At 42.8% G+C, this 24041-nt stretch overlaps 1 protein-coding gene and 1 long non-coding RNA gene across 8 annotated transcripts in view; one reads left to right on the top strand and one right to left on the bottom strand.

Annotated features, from left to right (window-relative positions):
* Positions 1-24041, top strand: part of ZBTB38 (zinc finger and BTB domain containing 38) — a 172678-nt gene that overhangs the window by 54715 nt on the left and 93922 nt on the right. For 6 of the 7 annotated variants that reach the window (XR_015240013.1, XR_015240011.1, XM_086674420.1 and 3 more), the window contains exons 3-5: positions 4752-4938; positions 6126-6198; positions 23712-23777. The gene's annotated coding sequence lies outside the window, so the exon portion shown is untranslated. Of the gene's footprint in view, positions 1-4477; positions 4939-6125; positions 6199-23711; positions 23778-24041 lie in introns of those variants that run through there. The other variant, XM_086674416.1, reaches the window with a different exon arrangement.
* Positions 14541-23930, bottom strand: LOC147577195 (uncharacterized). Its single transcript, XR_015240016.1, has 3 exons — positions 23462-23930; positions 18149-18295; positions 14541-17698 (listed from the first exon to the last, which is right to left on the bottom strand). It is a non-coding gene; the product is annotated as an uncharacterized LOC147577195 (long non-coding RNA).

A 24041-nucleotide genomic window follows, 5' to 3' on the forward strand; every position in this document is an offset into this window, starting at 1 on the left:
TATCCACAGGAAAAGAATGACTTTGGATCCCTACCTTATACTATAGAAAGTGGATCATAGACCTACATGTGAGAACTATAACTATTAATCTATTAGGGGTGCCTGGGTGGCTCAGTTAAACGTCCAGTTATTGATTTCGGCTCAGGTCATGATCTCACATTTGTGAGATTGAGCCCCATGCTGAGCGTAGAGCCTGCTTAGGATTCTCTCTCTGCCCCTCCCCTTTTCCCCTCAAAATAAGTAAATAAACATTTTTTAAAATAAAATAATATTGGGGCACCTGGGTGGCTCAGTCAGTTGGGCCTCCGACTTCAGCTAAGGTCATGATCTCAAGGCTCGTGAGTTTGAGCCCCATGTCAGGCTCTGTGCTGATAGCTTGGAGCCTGGAGCCTGCATCTCCCTCTTTCTCTGCCCTTCTCCCACTCATGCTCTGATTCTCTCTCTCAAAAATAAATAAACATTAAAAATTTTTTTAAATAAAATAAAACTATGTTAGAAGGAAACTTGGGTATAAATCTTTATGACCTTGGATTGGACAATGGTTTCTCAGGTTTGACACCAAAAAGTACAAGTGATGTAACAGAAGATTCATAAAGGGAATTCATCAATATTAAAAACCTTTCTCCTTCGAAGAGTATCATAAATAAAGTGAAATGACAACCCACAGACAGGGCAATAATATTTATAAAGCATATTTCTGATAAGGGATTTGTATCCAGAATGTATAAAGACAAATAATCCAATTTAAAAATGGACAAAGGATTTGAACAAACAGTTCTCCAGAGAAGACATGCAAATGACCAGTAAGCCCATGAAAAGATGCTCAACATCATTAGTCATTAGGGGGATGTAAATCACAAGCACAATGAGATACCACATCAAAACCACTGGGATGGCTAGAATCAAAAAGATAGACAAGAATTGTGTTGTGAGGATGCGCCGAAATCAGAACTCTCACACATGGCTGGTGGGAATGTAAAATGGCGCACTTTGGAAAACAGTCTGGCAGCTCCTCAAGATGTTAAACAGGATGCTTGCTTCGCAGCCCATGTACTAAAATGTCAAACATTGAGTCACCTTACAACCCAGCCCAGCACTTCTACTCCTTGGTATCCACCCAAGAGACATGAAAATATACGTCCACACAAAAGCTTGTACTGGAATATTCATGGCAACATTATTCACAACAGTCAAAAATGGAAACAACCCAAATGTCCATCATCTGATGTATGGATGAACAAAATGTGGCACATCCACACAATGGGATATTATTTGGGCCTAAAAAGGAATGAAGTACAGGGGTGCCTGGCTGGCTCGGTTGGTGGAACATGCAGCCCTTGATCTTGGGGTCATGGTTCCCAGCCCCATGCTAGGCCTAGAGCTTACTAAAAAAAAAGTTAAAATAAATAAACAAACAAACAAACTGAAAAAGGGGAATGAAGTACGGATATATTCTACAACATGGATGAACTGTGAAAATATTATGCTAAGTGAAAGAAGCCAGACACAAAAGACCACATACTATATGATCCCATTTATATGAAATGTCCGGAAGATGCAAATCTATAGAGACAGAGAGAAGGTTAATGTTTGCCTAGGACAGGGGGGTGAGGGGTGGCATGAGTGAGAGTGACTACTAATGGGCATGTAGTTTCTTTCTGGGGTGATAAAAAAGCTTCTAAAATTAGATTACAGGTCACACAATTCTGTAAATATACTAAAATCCATTGACTTGTACACTTTAAGTGGGTTAACCTTATGGTATGTAAATTATATCTTAATAAATTGTGTTTTTAAAAAGTGCATGAGATGAAAAAATTGGAGGCAGCAAGTATAGAAAAGTCTTTGAGGAATTTCTTGAACCTGTAAAGGTTTTATTGATGTATTTTTTTATTACCAGTATATAACTGCATTTGTTGTAACAAAGGATTCTCTAGATGGGGTAGAGGTTAGGGGTGTCACTGTACTTACTTTTCTGGGTCCCCCAGTAGATGTTTTGCCCAATTCTGATTTTATCCTATTAGGATCAATTCCAGAACACACAGTGCCAGGCTTTGTATCTCACTGAAGCTTACTCATCATTTCCCCTTTTTTTCCTTTTGTCTTCACATTATCCTGGCCCCGCAAGGTAGAATGAAAAAATAATAAGCCTCTCTTTGTCTTATTAGAGAAATAAACACCTGTGTATGTGAAGCAAGCAAGGCCACCAAGCCTTTGGGGAAGCAGAGTGGGGAGATGCCCAAAAGGCATTTTCTACAGAGAACCAAGGGGAAAAAAAAAAAAACCCAAGCCTTCTGCCAAAAATGCCTGGAACTTAAAGTGCTCTCCTCAGCCCAAGGTCAGGCTCTGCGTGGACGTTGACAATGACCCTGATCAGTTGTTGCTGCTCCCTTAATTAAAAGCATGTGGCTTCCTCTCTTCCAAAATTCACCTTTGCTAATTCCACCTGCCTGGGGAGTCAGAACCCACAGCACAAGTGTAATTCCTCAGAGTGGCAACTGGCAGAACTCCCAGGAACAAGGTGGCAACACGATGTCCCCAGCTACCAGAGGCATCGATCTCCTGAGCCAGGGAGAGGGGTCTCATAACCACAGTGGGGAGGAAAGCCATGGAGTGGCATTATTGAGGAGGCCACTGACATCTCCCTCCCTACTTCTGCAAGGGGCTGGAAATTCCTGGCATTTGTCTTCCTCTTGGAATGCGACATTTACTCTAGGAGAACCATGGAAAAGTACAAACCACAATCATAATGCCCAGAAGGAGAAGGTACCTCCAAGGTCATCTTTATCCTGGGCCCAGATACCCCCATAAGCAGATGTTCTCCTCTGGCCAACCCACCTCACCTTGGCTTGAACACAGCCACTGATAGGACTCGCACTCTGTCTCAGAAAGGCAGCTGATTCCTGGTAGAGCAGTGCTAAGGGCAGTCACTGCCCCTGTCAGGTCCAGCTCTGTCCCTGTCACCTCCAGCCCCGCCTTGTACTTGAAACACGCCTTTGTTCTAACTCCTTCTCTAGGCCTTGGAGTCTTTGAGAGCTATCTTGTTTTTCTTCGCTCTAGTCTTCTTGCCTGTCCCAGACAAGCAGTGCCTTTAGCTGCACTGACCCCCCATGTATCCCCATGAGTCCAGGAGGCAACAAAGACAATACTGGGCCTCAGCCCCTCTGAGATACCCAGTCCACGGTTCTCCCATACCCTGCATCCACCACACACCACCAGACCTCCCTGACTTTGTCTCCCCATCCCAGCTTCTTACCCCCACTGGGACCTGAGAATGAACCTGCCTTCCTGACCACTCTGGCTATCCCAGACCTTGTGTTGACCCATTGAGAGGACATGAGGCCTACTTCCCTAGACAGACCATCCCTAATTCCACTACTTCCTTGTGGAATGATTTCAAGCCCCATCATTACCCTTTGCTCACCTGAACAGGCTGCCCTTGGTCATTGTTCACACATTCACTTCAGCCACTCAGCATGGTGATTCAGAACACAGGATTTGAGATCAGATGATCCAGGCTCTGCCATTAACTAGTGTGAGACTTTAGAGAAGTCTCTTAATCTCTCTGAGCATCATTTTCCCATCAATAGAATAGGGAAGAATAATAGTACCTAACCTTATAGCTTCGTCATGATGATAACAATAAATGAAATCATCTTTGTAAAGCACTTAGCACAGAGGCTTGAACATTCAGTGCAAGTATTCAGTATATGTTTTCTACTATTTTATTCTAAAATTATCATCTAGGGGCACCTGGGTGGCTCATTCAGTTAAGTATCCGACTCTTGATTTCGGCTCAGGTCACGGTCTCATGGTTCATGAGATCAAGCCCCGCGTCAGGCTCCATGCTGACAGCATGGAGGCTGCTTGGGATTCTCTCCCCTGCTCTCCCTCTGCCCCCTCCCTGTCCCCTCCCTGCTCATACATGTGCACGTGCTCTCTCTCTCTCTCAAAAATTTTAAAAAGAATTATCATCTAAATGTATCAAAATTCATTCATTCACCATATATTTACTGAGTCCCATGCCAGCACTGGGATATAAAAACCCTTTTAAAGAATGGTGCTCTCTTAAATCCAGGAGGTGCAGGCTCACACTGGCACTCAGAGACAAGGAGCTGAGGTCCAGGGCCATGGCATAAAGGTACTGACCACCAGATACTGTCTAGGGAATGTGACAAGAGCACCTTCCATCTCTTCACATGTCTTTTAATACCGTCTCGACTCCCTGGTTAAGGCAGCACCACAAGGAAAAGGGGGAATGCCAGAGGGAGAGGTAAGAAATCCCCAGAAAAACGCCCTCTTCTGCTTCTCTCTTTGACAGAGCGTGGCCATGCCTCTGCCATGCAGGAGGGTGACGTCCCTTGGGGGAGGCCTTCTTGAATCTGCCTGGGACTGTTCCGGAAGTAGGAAGGGCGGCTGGGGGTGGAGAGACAGCAGGAATGTTCTCCTGGCTTGCTGCTCTGTACAGGCGAGTGTGCCGAGAGGAGGGCCTCTGGACATCAAAGGTTCCTTTTGTCCCCTTCCGAGTGGCAGGGCAGCCAGGCCGCTGGCGATGACTCAGGCCTGGCCCTGACGTCACCCACGCCCGGCCACTGGCCTCCCTCTGCAGCCAGGAAACTGGCTGGGGAGTGGCACTCGCAGCTGCAGCAAATCTCAAAATAAGGAGGCAACTGCCTCTCTCCTCCTCCTCTCCATCTCCTCACAACACACCTTTCTTTTCTTCTTCTTTTTCTTTTTTTTTTTTTTTTTAGCCTTATGGAAGGTTTTGCTTGTAGATCAACTTTCAAAATGTAGGAAGTCAGAATGGGTGACATCATCAGAAAAATATGTGGAGCTGATCTCAACAAGAAGTGAAGAACCCAGAGCAAGAAAGCGGTTTTAACTCCTGAGCCCAGGGAGTTGGCAGCGTTTGGGTTTCAGAGGAGCCAGCATCTCCGAGTAAGTGAAGGCCCACCCCTGCCCCTCTCACTCAGCACCGTACACTGTGTGGCGCCATCTTGTTTCCTGACACCTGCGGCTTGGCAGGCCCCAGCCCAGAGGGAGGTGGTGGGGACTACATTTGGGAGACCCTCCAAATATAGCACCAAAGCGATTTTATCTGATCTTTCTCTTTTCACAGGACCAGACAAGAATGCATTTCCTCTCAAAAAAAAAAAAAAAAAAAAAAAAAAAAAAAAAAATATATATATATATATATATATATATATATATATATGTATACATACACATAGGCTGAAACCCTGGGGGAAATGGCTCAAGTCGTGCCTTCCCCCGTCAACCTTCTTGTTTTGTCTCCTCTTCCTCCTCCCGGAGCCCTGGTGCTCTGTTTTGGACTGCCAGAATGTTTGTTCAGAGTTCTGAACTCTTTGCTTCCTGAATCTTAAACCGAGTAATCAGACATAAAAAGAAAGCCTGTTCTAGGCAAATACATCCCCTATGTCGCCCACTTGTAGTTTTGCACTTAACCTGGTAAAAGATGGCAGGTCTCATAAGAAAACATCCACAACCTGCCGCCTTCACAGAGCGTGTTTCTGGTTGCTTCTGATTGTTTTGGTGCGCGCACCTCCATTGTTTCATCACCGTGTTTATAGAGTGCTTATTTTAATTCCTGCTTGGGCTATTGCATCTGGAATGATACTAAACACAAAGACAGATCTAGTGTATCTCTGATATCTGTTTTAATGTCACCTAAAAAACTTAAGTCTTTGCACAGCCTATAATTTTACAAGCTCTGGAAGTTCCTAACCAAGAAAGTTAAGTTCCTGAGAGAGAAGTTTAAATGTGTACATAAGAACTGCAGAGCACATAGGCATAGAAATCATACCCAGTGCTCCTAGACTCCAGTGTCATCCCCTGAGTCAGCATTTAGTCTTTGAATAGCTTACTTAGCAGAGTAGAATTGTTCTTTATAAATTCTGTTTTATAATGATTAGAGGGGGATGTATTAAAAAAATAAATCTTATTTTAAAGGCAACGGAGAAGCTTGTCATTCACTGGAAAACAGTGGCAAATTCCTTTGTAGTCTGACAACACTCTTGGAAAGTAACCCTATATTTGTTTTGTAATTCTAATATATTCATTTTGTACATCTTACGTTTACTTTTTGTTTTAATTTAATGCATCAGGTTGTCGATGTGAGATTCTGCTAAATTACTGTTCTTCTGGCTGTAAGATCTGAATGCTGTGACCACTAATTTGGTGAGTGTCATTTGTCCCTAATGGCTGCTTAAATTTAAATTCACTAATTCTGTTCTCTTGGTTTATAGTAAAATTTAAGGAAAGGGGAGAAGGCATGGGAACTTCCGCACACACACAAAAACAACTACATCAAAAAGGACATGTAAGTGTTAGGATATGCTAACTGCTATAGTAGACTGAAAAATGTATAATGGCTCAAACACAACAGAAGTTTATTTCTTGCTCACGTGACAGTATAGTGGGGCAACTCTCTTTCACACATGCATTCAGAGATACAGATGGAAAGAGGCTCCACCTTCTGCAGCATGTGATTTTCAAGGCCATCAGGACTGTCTCCACTCCCCAGTGAAAGAGAAGAAGAGTGTGAATAAGAGCAGAGGGGAGGTTTTCACAGGCCATGCCTAGAAGGGATGTACAACACTTCTATTCACATTTGGTTGACTAAAACTCAGTCACATGACCATGGCTAACTGCAAAGGGATCTGGGAAATGTAGTTCCCAGGGAGGCAGCCACTTCCCAGCAATGGTCTAGAGAGTTTCTGGATAAGAGGTTGTCCTCTCTGGCACAGCATAATAAAGAGCTTAGAGATGCTCAAGGATAAGATAGCAGAATGAATTAGTGGGAGAAGCAAAAAATTATCAGATATTTAGTATTCCCTGACTGACTCTCTTAGGTAAAATCTAGCCATATGGGCAAGGAGCAGTGGGTGAGATTTTTTAAGATGCCTCTGTTCTTTCCAACCCTGAGCCTTTCTATGAGCACTACCATGCTGCCAGTGACCAGTACGTGAGGAAGGACATTCTTTCCCTTATTTTCCCCTCCAGGGTCCTCTTGGTCTAGGATCATTCTGGCATTGTTTCCTGCTTCTGGGTCTAGTCATGCTAGTCGGAATTGTCCAACAGAATTCTGTTCCCCCAACTTTGAGCCCCAGTAGTCTATTGGAAAGCTCGTGGTTTCTTTAGCTCATGGTTCTGTCTGCTTCCGGGAACTTTGGGAAGCTATCCTGCCTGATCTACTCCAGATCTTGGCAAGTGTTTTAATCTTAGGTGTGTGATCGGGGTAAGGGGTAGGATCCCTGACTGAAATGAGATCTTCAAACCAAGTTATTAGAGAAACATTTAAAAATAGATTCAAAAGGCTCAGGCTGGAGAGATTAGTGCAACCCTAAGGATTTGATACGTAATTCTAGTTTTTTCTTTTCAGGGAAAGTTTCAAAACATGTACTGAAATAATGAGTGGTAAGGGTATAATCCCTGTTTAGGGAACTCTGAGCTAATTTTATGTTTTATGTAGCCTTTTCACCATTGTTGGTCTTAGTGCAGAATTCCCCTGCTGGTAAATATCAGAAACCATATGGTGGGTACCTTATGATGCCCCAAGGGCAGCATAAAGACCTCCAGTAAAAACGGACTTAACATACTTGCTTCAGCAGGACATATACTAAAAATGGACTTTGCCTGAGTCTTTGCCTGAGATAGTTCTGTAGTTCTGTTGTCAATATCTGGCTAGATACCCTGGTTTCTGATTGTATTTTGCCTCTGGACTTGACATTTCTGAGGCCCACACCCACACCCTGAAGAGCACACATTGTCCATTGTGTGGTAAGGCAGCTACTGGCCAGTTTGACACCGCCTCTAGGGCTCTCATGGAGACTGGTGCCTGGCCTAGTCTCCTATCACTGCTGCCTCACCTCTGCCGCTGCCCAGTGCTCTCACATCAGGAATGGTCTAAGGAGAAGTGGAGTAGAGTAAGTTGAATTGTTGCAAAAATGCTTCAGTCTCTCAGAGTTCATTTGCTGTGCCTTGGGTTTGTCCTGGAAGTATCTACTGAACTGAAAGCTGGCTGGGCTGGTGGAGGAAGCTAAAGATAAGACCAAGTTGAATGGGCCTGCTTAGAAGGGTGCAGCCAAAGGAGTAAGTTGAGAACAAATGCTAGGTTTCAAAAGCTAGAGCCAGGTGGGGATGATCTGTTGCTGGAAGCCCCTGTCTAATGGAGTCAGTCAGGAAGGGCAAGGCCAAAGGCCATTCAAGAAGGAAAGATGTCAGGGTCCATTTACTTGGGAGACTCAGCAGTCCCAGTTGATAAATTTCAACCGCCATGTGGTAGTGACTTCTCAGAGCACTAAGTACGTAGGAAGTGACATATGAGTGTGTGTGTGGAGGGGGTGGGCTGGGGTCAATCTCCTGATTACTCCTGTCTACCTGTATTGATAGCATGAAAGGGAGGGGTGTGTAATCGCCATATCAAAATTTCGTACTGTCAGCGTGACCCCTCCACAGTGTTGTTACAGCACGCTGAGTGACCTCACAAACACACCAACACGGCAGGGGTGACAAGGTATACACTTGGTAAATATTTTGATCTTCAACATTTTCAAAAAAGTGTCAAAGTAGACATCATGGGAAAAATTAGACTTCTCTTTAATTTTATATTTTCTTATTTAAAAAACTGTTTATTCCACGTGAGGGGTATAATTAAAATTTGGGGCACCGTAGTCTTTTCAGAGCTTAGGTCACCTAAAGAGCTTAGCCTGGACCAATTAATCTGTGATAAGCAGGCATGGACCTGCACAGCAGGCTGACATAGATAGTGCCTAGACCAGTTGATTATTTTTATTATTTTTATTTTTTAACTTTATTTTTGTTTTATTTTTTTAATTTTTAATGCTTATATTTTTTTGAGAGAGAGAGACAGAGTGTGAGTGGGGGAGGGGCAGGGAGAGAGGGAGACACAGAAATGAAGCAGGCTCCAGGCTCTGAGCTGTTGGCACAGAGCCTGACGCGGGGTTTGAACTCAGGAACAAAACCGTAAGATCATGACCTGAGTTGAAGTGGGATGCTTAACTGACTGAGCCACCCAGGTGCCCCTATTTATTTATTTTTAAATGTTTATTTTTGGCAGAGAGAGAGCATGTGCCTGTGTGAGAGGGGGAAGGGACAGGGGGGTGGGGGGGACAGAGGATCCGAAGTGGGCTTTGTGCCGATAGTAGAGGCGGATGTGGTGGAGCTTGATCCGTGAGATCATGACCCGAGTGGAAGTCAGACATCCAACTGAGCCACCCAGGTGCCCCTCAGTTGGTTATTTTTAATCCCAGAGGTTTTATAGTTTTCATAGCACAGAAATGCAAGCCCTCTTCTTACACTGGGTCGGCATTTATGAATGTTCTTTTACTCCACTTAGAGGATTTTGCAATAAGGCCACGTCATATTCACCAAAGCTAAGAATTCATGGTAATAGGGCTTTGTAATTGCTCATGCTGAAATCCCCCGATTTCTTGTCAAGAACGAAGTTGGAAAACACCACACTTGAAGACTTCACGGTTTTGTTTTTAACTCAAGCCTCTGCTTTTCATCAGAACTTGAAAGCTTCCTCCCACCTCCAAAATGGTATTTTTAAAGGATGTAAAACTGAGATTCTGTCAGAATAAATAAAGTAATATATGTGAAATGGTTTGGGGGGGAAAATGGTTTGGGCAACTTAATACAATGTATAGCAAGTCAAGATACTGATGAAAATAATTATAATAATGGTTAGCATTGGTGTTTTGACTTTTACTGTTGGTATTAATATTGTAACTATCATCATTTAACATTTTTTGGTCTTTCTCAATTGACTTTCATCTGAGATCCTTAGCACCACTCACTAGCTAGCCACAGCATGTGGGATAAAATTTTCAAGGTCATTGGGAAAGGTTTGACTATAGGCCAGAAGCCTAACCAAGAGGCTTGTAATGTTACTCAGAGAGAGGTTTGACCCGGGGCGGCGGGGGGGGGGGGGGGGGGAGGGGTCACTGAAATCTGTGAGACAGGATGGATTTGAGCTATCTCTCTGCCAAAAAAAACCCAAAAAACCAAAAACAAAAATGGTGTTTCCTGGCATTTTAGGGGGCTCCCAGTGCATTGACCACAGGAGGCTTTGAAACCACTCCACAGAAGCACTGACGTCGGGTGGTGTCTCCCAAATGAGAATGGAGTCCATCGCCTGTCCCAAAGCCCCTAAGCCTGAGTGCAGTCTGTCTGTTTGGTGTTAATGGGGCGGGAGTCAACAAGCATGAGTTCAACCCAAGAGCAGTAAAGAAGGTATCATTTAAACTGTGAACTCCCTTCCATGTCCCAGATCCTGTCATCTGTTATCTTGGAATGTAGCGGGGAAAGCAGTATCTAGTGAAAGGATTTTCTCATTGATCCAAATTCCTTGGCATCAACTATTCCAAGGTACTTCACAAAAGAGAATGTAGCTTGAAATTTACCCCAGACACCAGCCAGAGTCTGAGTCCTTCTACTGCAGCCAGGCCATGGTTGGGCTGGACTCCTAAGAGGAGTCTCTTCCCTCCGTTTTCACCCTACATGAGGTGAATTCCTTTTTGTTTCTTTTAAAATACTTATCACTGTTTTTCAGATAAAAAGAGTCATAACTAGTTACTATACAAAAAATAGAAAATACAGAAAAATATCAAGGAGAAAACAACAGCTTCCAGTAATACAACAAACAAGCAACAATTCTGTATTACCATTTTGATGTATTTCTTTCCAGTTTTTCACATATAGAAATTATTTGACATGGTATTTTATGTTTTTTATTACCTCACTTCCATTATGTTGTAAGTATTTCTCCAAGTCACTAAATGGCCTGTGAAAATTTGATTTTTTTTTTATGTTATGTTATGTTATGTTATGTTATGTTATGTTATGTTATTTATTTATTTATTTATTTATTTATTTATTTATTTATTTATTTATTTTTGAGAGAGAGAGAGCAGGAGCACAAGCGAGGGAGAGGCAGACAGAGGGAGACAGAGGATCTGAGGCAGTGTTTCCTGACAGGCTCTTTGCTGACAAGCTGTCAGCAGCTAGCCCAAAGTGGGGCTTGAACTCACAAGCCATGAGATTGTGACCTGAGCCAAAGTTGGACACTCAACCGACTGAGCCACCCACATACCCCTGAAATTTTGATTTTTAACGTCTGTGTTTCCCTTGCATTGATATGTCTTAATTTATCCTTTTTTGGGTTTTTTTGATGGGCATTTTTTTTAAATCCTTATTTTTGAGAGAGAGAGAGACAGAGCCTGAATGGAGGAGGGGCAGAGAGAGAGGGAGACACAGAATCTGAAGCAGGCTCCAGGCTCTGAGTTGTCAGCACAGAGCCAGATGCGGGACTCAAGCCCACAAATGGAACCGGGAGATCATGACCTGAGCCGAAGTCCGATGCTTAACTGACTGAGTCACCCAGTCGCCCCTTTGATGGGCATTTTGATTGGTTGTAATGCTCTGCTATTATCAATCTGTAAACATTCTTGTGGATGAATTTTTGTGGACATCTTAGGGAAAATTCCTAGAATTGAATCAGTAGGTCAAATGACCTGTTTCTAAATTTCCTAATGCACATCAGTAAATTAGCCTCCAGAAAGTCACCAGTGTCTATTTCAAAACCTAAGTCCCCTTCAGTTTCTCATGTTAAAATGCATGCTCCTAGGCCCAAGTGGCATCAGAAGCTCTAAGGACAGGGCCTAGGAATATGCTTTTCAATACACCCTCCTAATCCTTATGCACGTTAAAGCCTCTTGATATGCTGCATTCAATTCAATAAACATTCATTTCAGCAAACACTTATTAGAAAACAGAGAGCCTTGAGATAGTATATCTAAACCAGAATTTAACTTAAAGGCTCCTTTTTTGGCCTCTGAAGTTTAGATTTTTTCTTAATTGTGGTATGGTATAGTTGAAAGATTTTCAGCTAGAGAATCGGGAAACCTTACTGTAAATATGAGATAACTGAGACCCAGAATGATTTACTTCCAGGGGGTTAGCCAGAGATTCAGTGGCAGCAGTAAAACAAGGACTTGGATAGAAGCAGGGCCTAGATCTCCCCAACCTCAGGGTAGCAGAGACAAGGCCCTAGTGAGAAGATAGACACCTCATGTGAGAGACTCTGCCTCAACCAGGAAACTTTGATCTGCCTTCTTATAGGCAGGGCCATATCTCAGGACCTGTATGGGCAGCCCAGACCCTGTGAGGGGCCCAAGGGCCCACCTTGGTCACCTAATGAGACCAGGCCACTGTGTGCCCTAAGCCCTGAAGTGGTAACACCGAACCTGGACCAAAGAGGACATGGGCAGCCACGCAGAGCCACGCACAAGAGCAGAAGAGGAGGCCGGGTCCAGAGTCAGAATGCAAAAGAGCAGAGACTCATATTGTAGTCAAATCTTAACTGCAAAAGAAGACAAAGCCAGAGCTAGAGGGGAGCTGTGTGACTCATTCTCAAGGATGGAGTCCCATCACATAACTTCACTGTCTGGGGAGGTACCTGTCCATAGCTGTGCCTGCCTTTTTATTTTATTTTTTTATTTATTTTCAACGTTTATTTATTTTTTGGGGGACAGAGAGAGACAGAGCATGAACAGGGGAAGGGCAGAGAGAGAGGGAGACACAGAATCGGAAACAGGCTCCAGGCTCTGAGCCATCAGCCCAGAGCCTGACGCGGGGCTCGAATTCACGGACCGCGAGATCATGACCTGGCTGAAGTCGGACGCTTAACCGACTGCACCACCCAGGCGCCCCATGTGCCTGCCTTTTTAAATCTGAGAGGTGCAAAAAAACAAAATTAAAAAAAAAAAAAAATCTGAGAGGTGCTGTGCACCGGGCTGCCTTCTGACAGCAGGTGAGTAGTAGCACCTGGCTGAAGGAGGGGCAGTGGGTCAGAGAAGAGGCTCCTGAAATTGGGAAATCTGGGAAATTCTCTGTTAGAGCAGAAAACATAGTAAACAAACAACAACCAAATTAAAAAAAAATTTTTACCACCTTCTAAGGAGGTGTGAGCATCCATCCTGCTGCATAACCCTGCTCAAGCCCATCAGACCACACCTGTTGGTCACCTGATGGCATATGGCCGACCTTTCTCATTCTATCACCCCAGCTTCTGGGGGAGTCACCATCATATCATTTGCTTTCATGCTCAGCCTCCACAAACAGCTCAGTTCCAGATGGTCCCTAGTTCATGTTTAGGTTCTATAAATCACTATTTAGATTCCTCCACAGCCAAGTCCACATCTTCTGCCTGTGACTGCACCAGGTGAAGTGCTAGAGCCAGAACGCAGAGGCACCAGGGAGTTTGCCTCTGATCACTAAGCTTTACTGCTTCTGTGAAGGGTCTTCATGGTCTCTTGGCTGTTCCCACATAGCATCACTGCTCTTCTCATTCTTGGCCTCCTGGTCCAAACTTGTAGATGATGGGTATGGATTCCGGGAAGTTCTACAACCTCCCTTCACTCAGGGGTACAACAGATGGAAGGTGACTTCCCAGACATGGCTGGAGCAGTTGTCATCACTATGATGTGGGTCTATGCAAAGCCCATCTCCCTGGCATCCTTTACAACTTCTTTGGCTGAAGCATCTTCTGATGCTTAGATAGAGTTCTAATTACTGGCAAGACCTGGATCCCTTGGCCAAGAAGGTCCATGTGGTGGTGACAGCAGTACCTCTAGATCTAACCCCCAGGAGGTAGATGTTGGAGTTCTGTGACATCCAGACAAGGTGCCCACATGCTGCTGGCAAATCTGAGATTATCAACAGAGTAGGAAGTCCAAGGGCAGAAAGTGTTCAGTGGGGTCTGTGATCTGACGAGTGCTGCTGGTGATCCCATTCTTCCCTGTCTGTGCTGACTCCATGTCTACTCCCCACACACGTTGCTAATGAGTAGCTGACTTTAAGAATAAAAAGCATTCACACAGTCTCTGGCCAAAGCGGCTGGACGACCCTGGCCCAAGCAAATTCTGTCTCTGCTCCACGGCTGCCATATCGTGGCTTTCGTATCACCTCTTGGGAGAGTGTCATTGGTATCAAGTCTACCTGTTGGGCCAAGATGTACTGCCTCAAAGAAGCCCAGCATCCCCAGACTGTGATGTCCTACTATTGTAGTCAGGAGCAACTGGTCAAACCTAAAGACTCACCACATATCAGGAGCCCCATTTTCCATCACTGAAATGCCAGACAGCTCAAACTGCTATGTAGACAAGTATTATGAAATCTGGAACAGTGAGAGATATCAGAAGGCAATGCACCCAAGCTCTGAAGACACCCCCAATTGACTGCCATCTTGACCGGACCAGCAGAAAGAATCCCTACACGTCTATCAGAATGCCTAAAATAACAAATTCTGATGTTCCCAAAAATTGACAAGGAGGTGAAGAAATTGGATGGCTTTTGCACCTCTGGTCGGACCATAAATGGTATAGCCACTCCGGAAAACAGTTTCTAATAAAGTTAAACATACATATATCATACAGTCCCACTCCTGAGTGTTTATACAAGAGAAATGAAAACTTATGCTAGCACAAAAGACTGTATACCAATATTCGTGGCAGTTTTATTTCTAATAGCTTAAAACAGGAAACCAGCCAGACGTCCTTCAAGGGGAAAATGGATAACAAAACCGTGGTACATCCATACCATGGAAAACTATTCAGCAATGGAAAGGCACACACTCTTTACATACGACTTAAATGGATCTAAGGGCATTATGCTGGGTGAAAGAATGCCAATCTCAAAGGGTTATATACTATATGACTCCATTTATAACAAACTCAAAGAGACAAAATTGTAGTGATTGAGAATAGATCAGTGCCAGAGGTTGAAAGAAAGCATAAATGACTTAATGACCTAAGAAAGTGTGATTCTAAGAAGGTTAGCACGGGTTGTTTCTTTTGGGGGGAGGTTTTTTTTTTTTGTGGTGATGGAATAATTCTGTATCTTGGTTGTGATGATGGCTATTCCAATCAATAACATGTGATAAAATTTCATAGAAACACACACACACACACACACACACACACACACCCATACAAAAACTGGTGAAATCCAAATAAGGTCCTTGCCTGAGTCAATAGTATTATACCAATGTCAGCTTCTTGGTTTAGACAGTGTGCTAGGCTAGTGGATGATATTATCATTGGGGGAAGCCAGATGAAGTTATTTATTTACTCTACTATTTTTTCCATGTTTTGTGATTCTTAATCTATTTCCAAAAATGTTGTTAAAAGCAATTTCTAAAAACTCTTTTGAAGCTAAAAAAAAAGGGCGGGAGGGTGTTCCCCACCCCAGAAAAGGGGGATTCAGCCACTGGCCTCTCTTTTACGAACAACTCCTATTGTTTATTTTGCCACTTTCTGATTTACGGGTAGCCTTCTAAGGCCTCGCCCTCTGCTTTTCAGAGACAGCCCATCTCAGATGGAATAAAGCTCAAGTATTCCAGCACAGAGAGTGTGAATATGCCCCCTTTCCTCTCCCTGAGACTTGTAACTTCAAAGCGAGGTAAAGACTCAGAGATCTAAGAAATGGTCTCACGATGAAAATCTAGGACAAATCATCCTTCTTGCCCCTGCACAGTGATTTCTTTTCTGGAATGGCTCTTTGTCTTCTCTGCTCTTCATACAGATTATTCTCTTCACCTTCACCAAATGGACCCTCCTCTAATGGAAGGAGATTAACCCTTCTTTGCCCCCTTTCAATCTCATTCAGCGGAGGGCTTTCTTATAGCTACACTGCTCTCTCTGAGCCTTGTGCCACAGCTGAATGCTACAGCGTGAGATGGCTGTCTTCCCTTTGAAGATGTATGCCTCTGTCAAACACCTTTTTGCCAGATTTGGCCCTGGAAAGGCAGTTTTGAAATTAAGCTTCTCATGAGCTGCTTGGGTTTACAGAATGGAATTGCACAAGGCCATGGGCATTTAGGTCAAGGGGTACTGCTGAGCTCACTACCTTCAGGTCCCCATCTTAATGAAATGCTAGCATTATTTACTCCCTTGCTTTGCTGAGGGGTCCCCAGCATCACCTAAGATTGAAGCTGAGCATATGGGACGGATTATGTGGCATCCTGTCCAGATATGACAATACGCTCAGACATAAGCCACTGTCCCTTAGGATGAGCCTCAGCCCCCAACTTCCTGCCGTGTGTTATTATGGAGATTCATCTCCAGGGACCATGGTGAGAGGGACATAGGTGCACCTTTCTTGGGCCTGGCTTTGGCCCATAGTTCAGGGCAGTGTGCTAGAAAGGTGTCAGTTTGAATTGTTGATTTTCAGTAGGCGTTGGTGAATCTCCTAGCTCTGCACCTTTTGGTTTCAAAACCATACTGAACAACGGAAAATGAAACCTGCAACTTATTTTTAGCTGCTCATGCTAACTCATGAGATTTCTTTTTTGCAAACCAAATAGGATAAAGCCTACTTCAGCTGGCTAAACTTAATCTGATTGACTTAAATGGCAATCAAACCTACTTCTCTGATACTTCTGAAGTGACCCTTGGTCTCGGGTGATATTTTGGCCAACATTTACTATTTTGCTTAAAATTATATTTAGTTGAGCTTTAAAAAAAATTAAACAAGTATACTATAACATTTTCTTGTGAGAGGAATTGAGAAATAAGTTATAGCTGTCTTACCAGAATCTCTTCATTAATTTGCTTTTCTATAACCATTTAATAAGTACCTATTTATTTATTTCTTAATTTTTTTAATGTTTGCTTATTTTTTGAGAGAGAGACATAGTGCAAGCAGGGTAAGGCAGAGAGAGAGGAAGACACAGAATCCGCAGCAGGCTCCAGGCTCTGAGCTGTCTGCACAGAGCCCAATACGGGGCCCAAACCCCTGAACCATGAGATAAGCCGAAGTTGGACGCTCAACCGACTGAGCCACCCAGGCGCCCCAATAAGTACCTATTTAAATGAAAGCCTGCAACTTTAATTGAGCCAGTGTGTTGCATTACAAAGGGCAGAGTACTAGAAATTAAGGAATAGGGCTTTTATCCTGTTTGCCGAGGTCTTCAGATATAATACTCTCTTTGAACGTGATTTTTTTCCACCTCAAAGAGAGGGTTGAGATGGCATCTTGCAAACTGCCTTGCCCATCCTATAGTTCTACGAAACATGTTCTGACGCTGAGGGCCCAGGAAAGGTTGAGGCACAATTCGGAGGCAATGGTATTGCTGTCAGACCATTCTTATTTCTGTCTCCCTTTTTCTGTTCTGGGAGGTACAGATTTAAACAAAGCCTGTGGTCTGCTTGCCAGACAATTTGTGACTCCCTTTGGGAAACAAGTGATTAAGTACTTGAAAGACTTCCATAGATATTTTCAGCCCCTAGGTCCATTCCTTAATTCATGGAGCAAGTTCCCCTATTTTGGGAAATGGCTTCATGAGACAAAGCTAAAGATTCCACTGGTAGTGATGGGAGCAGAGAGGGAACTCCCAAGTTGGTGTTGGTCAGTGAAGAGCATACCCATATGAGCCCCCTTCACTGCATCAGACAACGCTCTGGGTGCCGTGGGAGATACACAGATCTTGCAGGAAGCAAGCCAGAGACGTGATTAAAGGTAGATAATTCAATCAACAAAAACTTATTCTGCCTTTATCTTCAGTCCGAAGGAAGTGAAGATTCACTGAGGTTTGTTAAAGCTGCTCTGGTGAGATGAGGTGCATAGTTATGGCCTTTCTGAGCCATGTCTTTATCTGACAGAAGAGAAGACAAATGGCTTTGTTCCCAGGTTGAGTCTTGGAGTATTTGCTGCCCAGGATGAAGGGAAGATATTAGGAGAGGATTAAGTTCTCACAAAGGGTGGCTTTTACCAGTCTGTGAGAATTCTTCCTCCTCCACCCTAGTTTACATCCCCACCCTCCCTCTTCACCCTACTTGCCAGTCTCTCAAGAAAGAAGAAGCTCAGCCATCTTACTGAATCTGTGTCTTGCCAATTCAGGATCTAGTAAAACCTTGTTGTTCTTTCCTTTAGTGCCATGTTGCAAATGCCCTGAGAAAAGCAGGAACTATTCTGCTGCTAACGTTGAGGTAGTGATATCAAAACAGGGGTGAGGAGTATGGAGGATAGTCCCACAGGAGAGCTGGATTGAAGTGGGGCAGGATGTTGTCGGTCAGAGTCTCCCTCCCAACCCTAAGTCACTCACCAGTTTTTCTCTGTTGAAAACCGCATGGTTCACATTTCCCGTCTCCCCCAGGTCTTTCCTAGAAGATAACCTCAGTTTGGTCCCCATGGTTTGCTGCCTCATCTTTGCCATCAAGTATGTACTCCGTTCCCACATCTTACACAGATCCTAATGGATAGAAGTAAGAAAACTCATGTCTAAGAATTGGAGGCTTCCCAGAGTTCAGATTCCTCAGTCCTGTCCATCTACTCAACCATTCATTCTATTGCCTCATGAGCACCAAGCAACATAATCCTCCTCTCATATTCCCAGGCAGAGTGGAGCTGATTAGAAAGCCCCCTTTGAGAGCCATCTGGTTGGCATATAAAATTACTGCCAACGAGCAAGATAGTCAGCTGGCCACATAACCAGGAGGCAGGAGACTTGGAGTCTAGCTCTTGGCCTAGACCGACCTGGAAAGCAAGCTGGGCTAGATTTTTTAGAATTACAAACTTCGGAGCTGAAAGGGATCTTAGAGCAAAATGTACAGATGCTAACAGAGAGAGTTAATCATTAAAATCATGCATTTGAAACACTAACCATGGTTGAGGAAAATCTTTTACTCAAAAGTTAGACTTTTGAAAAATCCATTTTCAATATATGTTGAGGAAGGAGCTCATAATACCAATTTAGTTTATTTGTTCAAGACAAAAATACTATTCGTAAGTGGGAACCTGGTTAGTCTTGATTGCTACACTGATTTTTCTTTAACTGAAAATTTAGATTAGAACACTCTAACAACCTGATAACAAATTTACTCACACATGCTGAATCTATTAGGTACAAAAGGAAACAAGATATACTTTTTAATATAACAAATGGGCTAACTTATTAAATGTGTGATCTTGGGCAAGTGACTGGATTCCTCTCAGCCTCAGTTTTCTCATCTGTAACATGAAAAGACACCTAGTGAAGGCTTTTGCTCAGATGGAAATGTGAGCTTTCCCACTTACTTTGTCTTATAAAGCATTTCCAAATTACGACACATCACTGACCAAAATTGTTAATCTGCTCTCTACTCTTAACTTTTCAACCTGGTCTAATGAATTCCTCCTTTTATTTTCTTTTCCACCTGCTGGTCCAGGCTGTCTCCAGTTGATGGCGTCCTAGGTACCCACAGTTCCCAGGGCCTGGGAAATTAAGGCTGGTTCTTATAAACAGAATTAGTCCTGGCTTCAGAGAGTGGGGATTCCATCTACCAGGATTCTGACAGGAAGAAGTTTCCTACATCAGGACAGAATGTGGATGGAGGAGGTTTTATCCTCTGAAGATTGGTGGAAAGACCTAGACTCTGGAATTGGTCAGACTTAGATTTGAATCCTAACTCTGCTATTTCCCATGTAACTAGACATCCCAATTAGGTCCTCAGCCAAAGTTGATAATAACTAATACTCACCTTGAAGCCTTTTGGGTTAGAATTAAATAATATAATATAGCCAAATATTGAGTATGTAGTAGGTTCTCAATAAATGGTAGCTATTATAGACTTAGCTCTGATTAAGATAGGAAACAGACGTTCCTGCCCAGCTCCGTAGGCAAGATATAGATGTTCAAAATAGCACCAGACTTTCAAAAAATTTTAAGTAAAAATATCATCCAAAGCCACTTTTAGTCCTTGATAAATTAAGTCACCATGTTGTTTCCAGGACTAAATACATTATAGACCGATGCAATAACCTCATAAAACTTTTTAAACTTTTTAATGCTAAGAATTCAAACAAAAATGTTGAATTTGCTGAACACTTCGTTTGCAAAAATTTAGATTTAGAATGGCCTAACCTGGTAACAAATTTACCCAGAACTTTTAATGTCCATATTAGGTGTAAATGGAAACCAGCTGTAATTTTTAATGCAGTGAATGTAGTAACATAGTGCAAACCAATCCAAATGTTTATAAACCAAGGTTTCCTCTGGGACTCAGTGCCCTGACTTTCCTTTTTTTTTTTTTTTTTTAAATATACAGAGTCAAGCTTTGTTCATACTTGAATTATGTACTTTGCATAAGCCATGCAATTTAACTTTAACCCGCAGGACTGAAAATAAAATGAGCTAAGACTGCAGAGCGACGAGACCGTGGGCAAGGAAGAACGTTAATCAAAGTGAAAGGCACACCCCTCACTGCTGTCTCTGTCCATCTCTGTCCTGTTCCTGCCAGGCTGTTTAGGGCTCCTTATACTTGACTCCTCAGAGTGGCAGAAACAGGTTAAAATTTTTATCACGCAAAAGGGATTTGTCATTTATTTATTTATTTATTAATGTTTATTTTATTTTTGAGAGAGAGAAAGAGACAGAGCACGGGCGGGGGAGGGGCAGAGAGAGAGGGAGACCTAGAATCTGAAGCAGGCTCCAGGCTCCGAGCTCCGAGCTGTCAGCACAGAGCCCGACACGGGGCTTGAACCCATGAACCGTGAGATCATGGCCGGAGCCAAAGTCAGACGCTTAACTGACTGAGTCACCCAGGCGCCCCAAAGGGATTTGTCTTTTAAATTAATATTTGTGTATGTGCCCCGAGGATGTTGATGAGGAGCATGCTATTTCTAAAAATCATAAGTGAACACATACCCTTGCCACTTGTAATCATGACAAAGCCTAAGTAATTCAGGCATGAGCGTGGTTTTGTTTTTTTGTTGTTTTTTTTTTTTAAGTGCAAAACAGGATTTACTAGTCGAGAATGTCTGCCTAAACAAGCTCATCAATCTGAATGCTTTTAACTACAATTCAGATTTGTTTAACCCAAGCAGGTTTGGTAAACGGGCCAAGTTTGCTCATTGCGCATATTTAGAATATCACAGAATAAACCAATATGTGGCTTTTAGGCTCATTTTGACAGAGGGGGAAAGGGAACCCACTGGGAGGTTTGGAAACCGCTTGCCCTGGCATCAGGTTTAAGAGTATCAGTAGGGGACCTGACCACATTCACCACCCTGCCCCTGTGAGGACATAACACTATTCGCTCATCTCATGGGAGCATGATGCGGATTACTGTCCTTGTCACTGTCATTTATTATCCCAGGCAGAGGAGGCAGCGACTTAGTTCTATGTGGTCACAGTTGATTCCATGTGGTGTATATCTAGCCTACATGATAATAATTTGTGAGTATTTTAACATGATCGTCTAGCTTTCTGATGTTATTACTAGGGAAGAGCTGAACAGACGCTAACAGCACCAAATGTCTAGGTGTTCACTTCTACCTCTTCTGACCCCACTGTGAGGACCCTGCTTTCTAGATGACCGTATATTAAATTGGTACCTTGTAACTCAGCCTGAGAGTCTCTCTAATTCTTGACCCTCATGGTAAAGGAGGAATTAGCCTAAGGACACTCCATTCTAATTTTCTGTCGCTGTCAATGCTAACCAGAGCTCATAGAGCAATGTTGTGGGGGTGGGGAAGATGGCTCCACCACTGGTGTTAGACCAGGAGCTACTGTTTCTGTCAGAGCCACGTTTATTTCTGGAGTAGTTGTGGGGGAGAGATGTGCTCCAAAGAGAAGAGGATTCGGTGTGGTTCAGGTATGAGCGACCATCTGGACGGCCCAGCTCGGAGACTTTAAAGTGTATGGGATAGAGATGGGCTGGGTGCTTTCCACACATTGAGCTGAAAATCACTTGGGTTCTGGGAAACGAGATAGAATGAAAGCTAGAAACAAAAGATCCAGTTGTGAAACCTAGCACCTAAGTTAAGATGCTTGAATACAATTTCTCCTTTAAAAAAATTCTGGGGAACTTGAATATTTTGCTAACCTGACTATTTTTAGCCAGTCCTTATAGAAGATCGAGGCGCTAGGAAACTAGAAACCCCAGAAAATATGAATTCATTTTTGCACGTGTTAAAATTAATTAGCATTAGTATATTCAGTGACACAACAAGACAATTAAAGAATTTTGGAGAGATAAGAAGAAAAACGTAAATATATATTCAAAATAAGGCTCATAGCATTTTATAAAAATGTTGGCTTATGTCCAGAATCTAAGGGTGGGGGTGGGTATGGTTTCTTTGTAGCCGAAGAAAGTGGAAAAGAATCTGTTCTATTTTCTTAAAAATAAAAGACTTCTTGTTTTATACAGCATGGTAAAAGAAATGCTTTTCTGTTTTTTACCTGCCGGCAGTTTCTGGAGGAAATTTTTCTAGCAAGCTATGCTGTTTTCCTCTCTTTGGGGACATGGTGACACTGGTTTTGTAGCTAAACAGTATTTGCTTATTAGGCATTTCTTCAAAATCCTGAATAAGCAGCTCTTTCCACATTTTTTGTTCCACATGTTAAACGTTTCACTGCAATTTGAGCTTCAGTTGTGTGTGTGTGTGTGTGTATGTGTGTGTGTGTGTGTGTGTGTTGATAGAAAGGATTGAAAGGGGATGCATAAGAATTCTTAAAGGTTTTTTGTTTAAAAAATTAATTCCTACAATTATGTATTGGAGTCTCTACAGAAGGCAATTCCAATTTATTACACACAGCCAAACTAGATCCCATCAATCTTGAACAGCGGGGGTAGGGAGGTGGTATTGAAGAAGACATGAAATTTGGTGTTTGAGTAGATGAGATTTAATTTTCGGAAAACATTTCACTCATAAAACGGATGGCACCCCAGTGTCAGCCCTGACCTCCATGATGTCAATGTCATCGTGCAAGCATAGCTAAGATAAGCCTCAAAGTAAAACAAAGAAACATCACATCTCAGCACAACACCATTTCTTCTCTGACAGCATGTACAATATATACACATATAGCCTTTGGATATCCCTGCCAATGCCTCGTTACTTTACAGTTTAGCTTCTGGAGAGGGAGGGAGGACAAAAATCATTTTGCGTGTTCTATGTTCTGAGCAAATGCGGTAAGTACGCTGGTGCAGGTCTTAACATTATTTAGGTCAGTATCCTAAGGATGGCTTTTATCGTTCATGATGATCAGCTATACCGTACATCCAAAGGAATTCAGCATCAATTTATTTTTCTGTGCTGATTTTATTTGCTTCTAAGTTTAAGCAAATTCATTCACATTTTAATACAATTCCAACGGAGGAGGTATCTGCCGCTCTGTACTGCAGATATATTCAGCAGGATACATTTACACGGCTTGTGGTTAGAGGTTATAGCACCGATACAGACAGCCCGATCATGCATTCTTCTGTAAGCCTGCCGGCACCGTTTAGGATTTGAAAAATAATCTAGAAATGCTATACCCTGTATAATATTATTTTTTTACTTCACAATAGCTTAATAGTTTTGGATTTTTGTTGTTGTTAGCAATTCTATGAAATTAATAGTCTATCAAATGCACCCCAAACCAGATACATACTGTATTGAAAGCTTTCTTCAAGAAGAAGATATGACAGTATTCATTCCGGCTTATTTTCTTCATTAGCAAAAGGATTGTTTGATTCTCAGAAGCAAAAGGACACATGCATTGTGCAGCAGCTCTGCTTAAGTGTACGAAATGCCTTCTACTGTCTGGTTGCAGAATTTGGAGTTTGCTAAACAGTGTTTAGTGATTGGGCTCATCTTGCATCACCAGTTGATGACATTTTTCTTTGTTCCCTCCTACCCAGTTGAACCAAGACTCTGAGGCTGATATGCAATGTCACTTACAACATTAATCAGATACTGCATTTAAGGTGAGCTGTCCCCTGCCTCCTCCTTCCCCAGTGCTCGTGTCTGCATGCAGTGCGTATCTTGCTTCTGCGAGCCTAAGATGGCAGGCAGGATTAGCCGTGCTTTTGCTGTGTGTGCATGCTGTGTATAGAATTCATTACACGTTGCCTAGTATTTCAGATGTGAGTATGTAAATGCTCGGTATGCCATATCATCTGGTAGCGAAGACTTGTTTTTGCCTCATTACAGCCTTAGATATTTCAACATCACATTTCAGTTCCGATTCA

Source organism: Puma concolor, chromosome C2 (assembly GCF_028749965.1).
Source record: "Puma concolor isolate L17-30 chromosome C2, mPumCon1.1.hap2, whole genome shotgun sequence".
Lineage (NCBI taxonomy): Eukaryota > Metazoa > Chordata > Mammalia > Carnivora > Felidae > Puma > Puma concolor.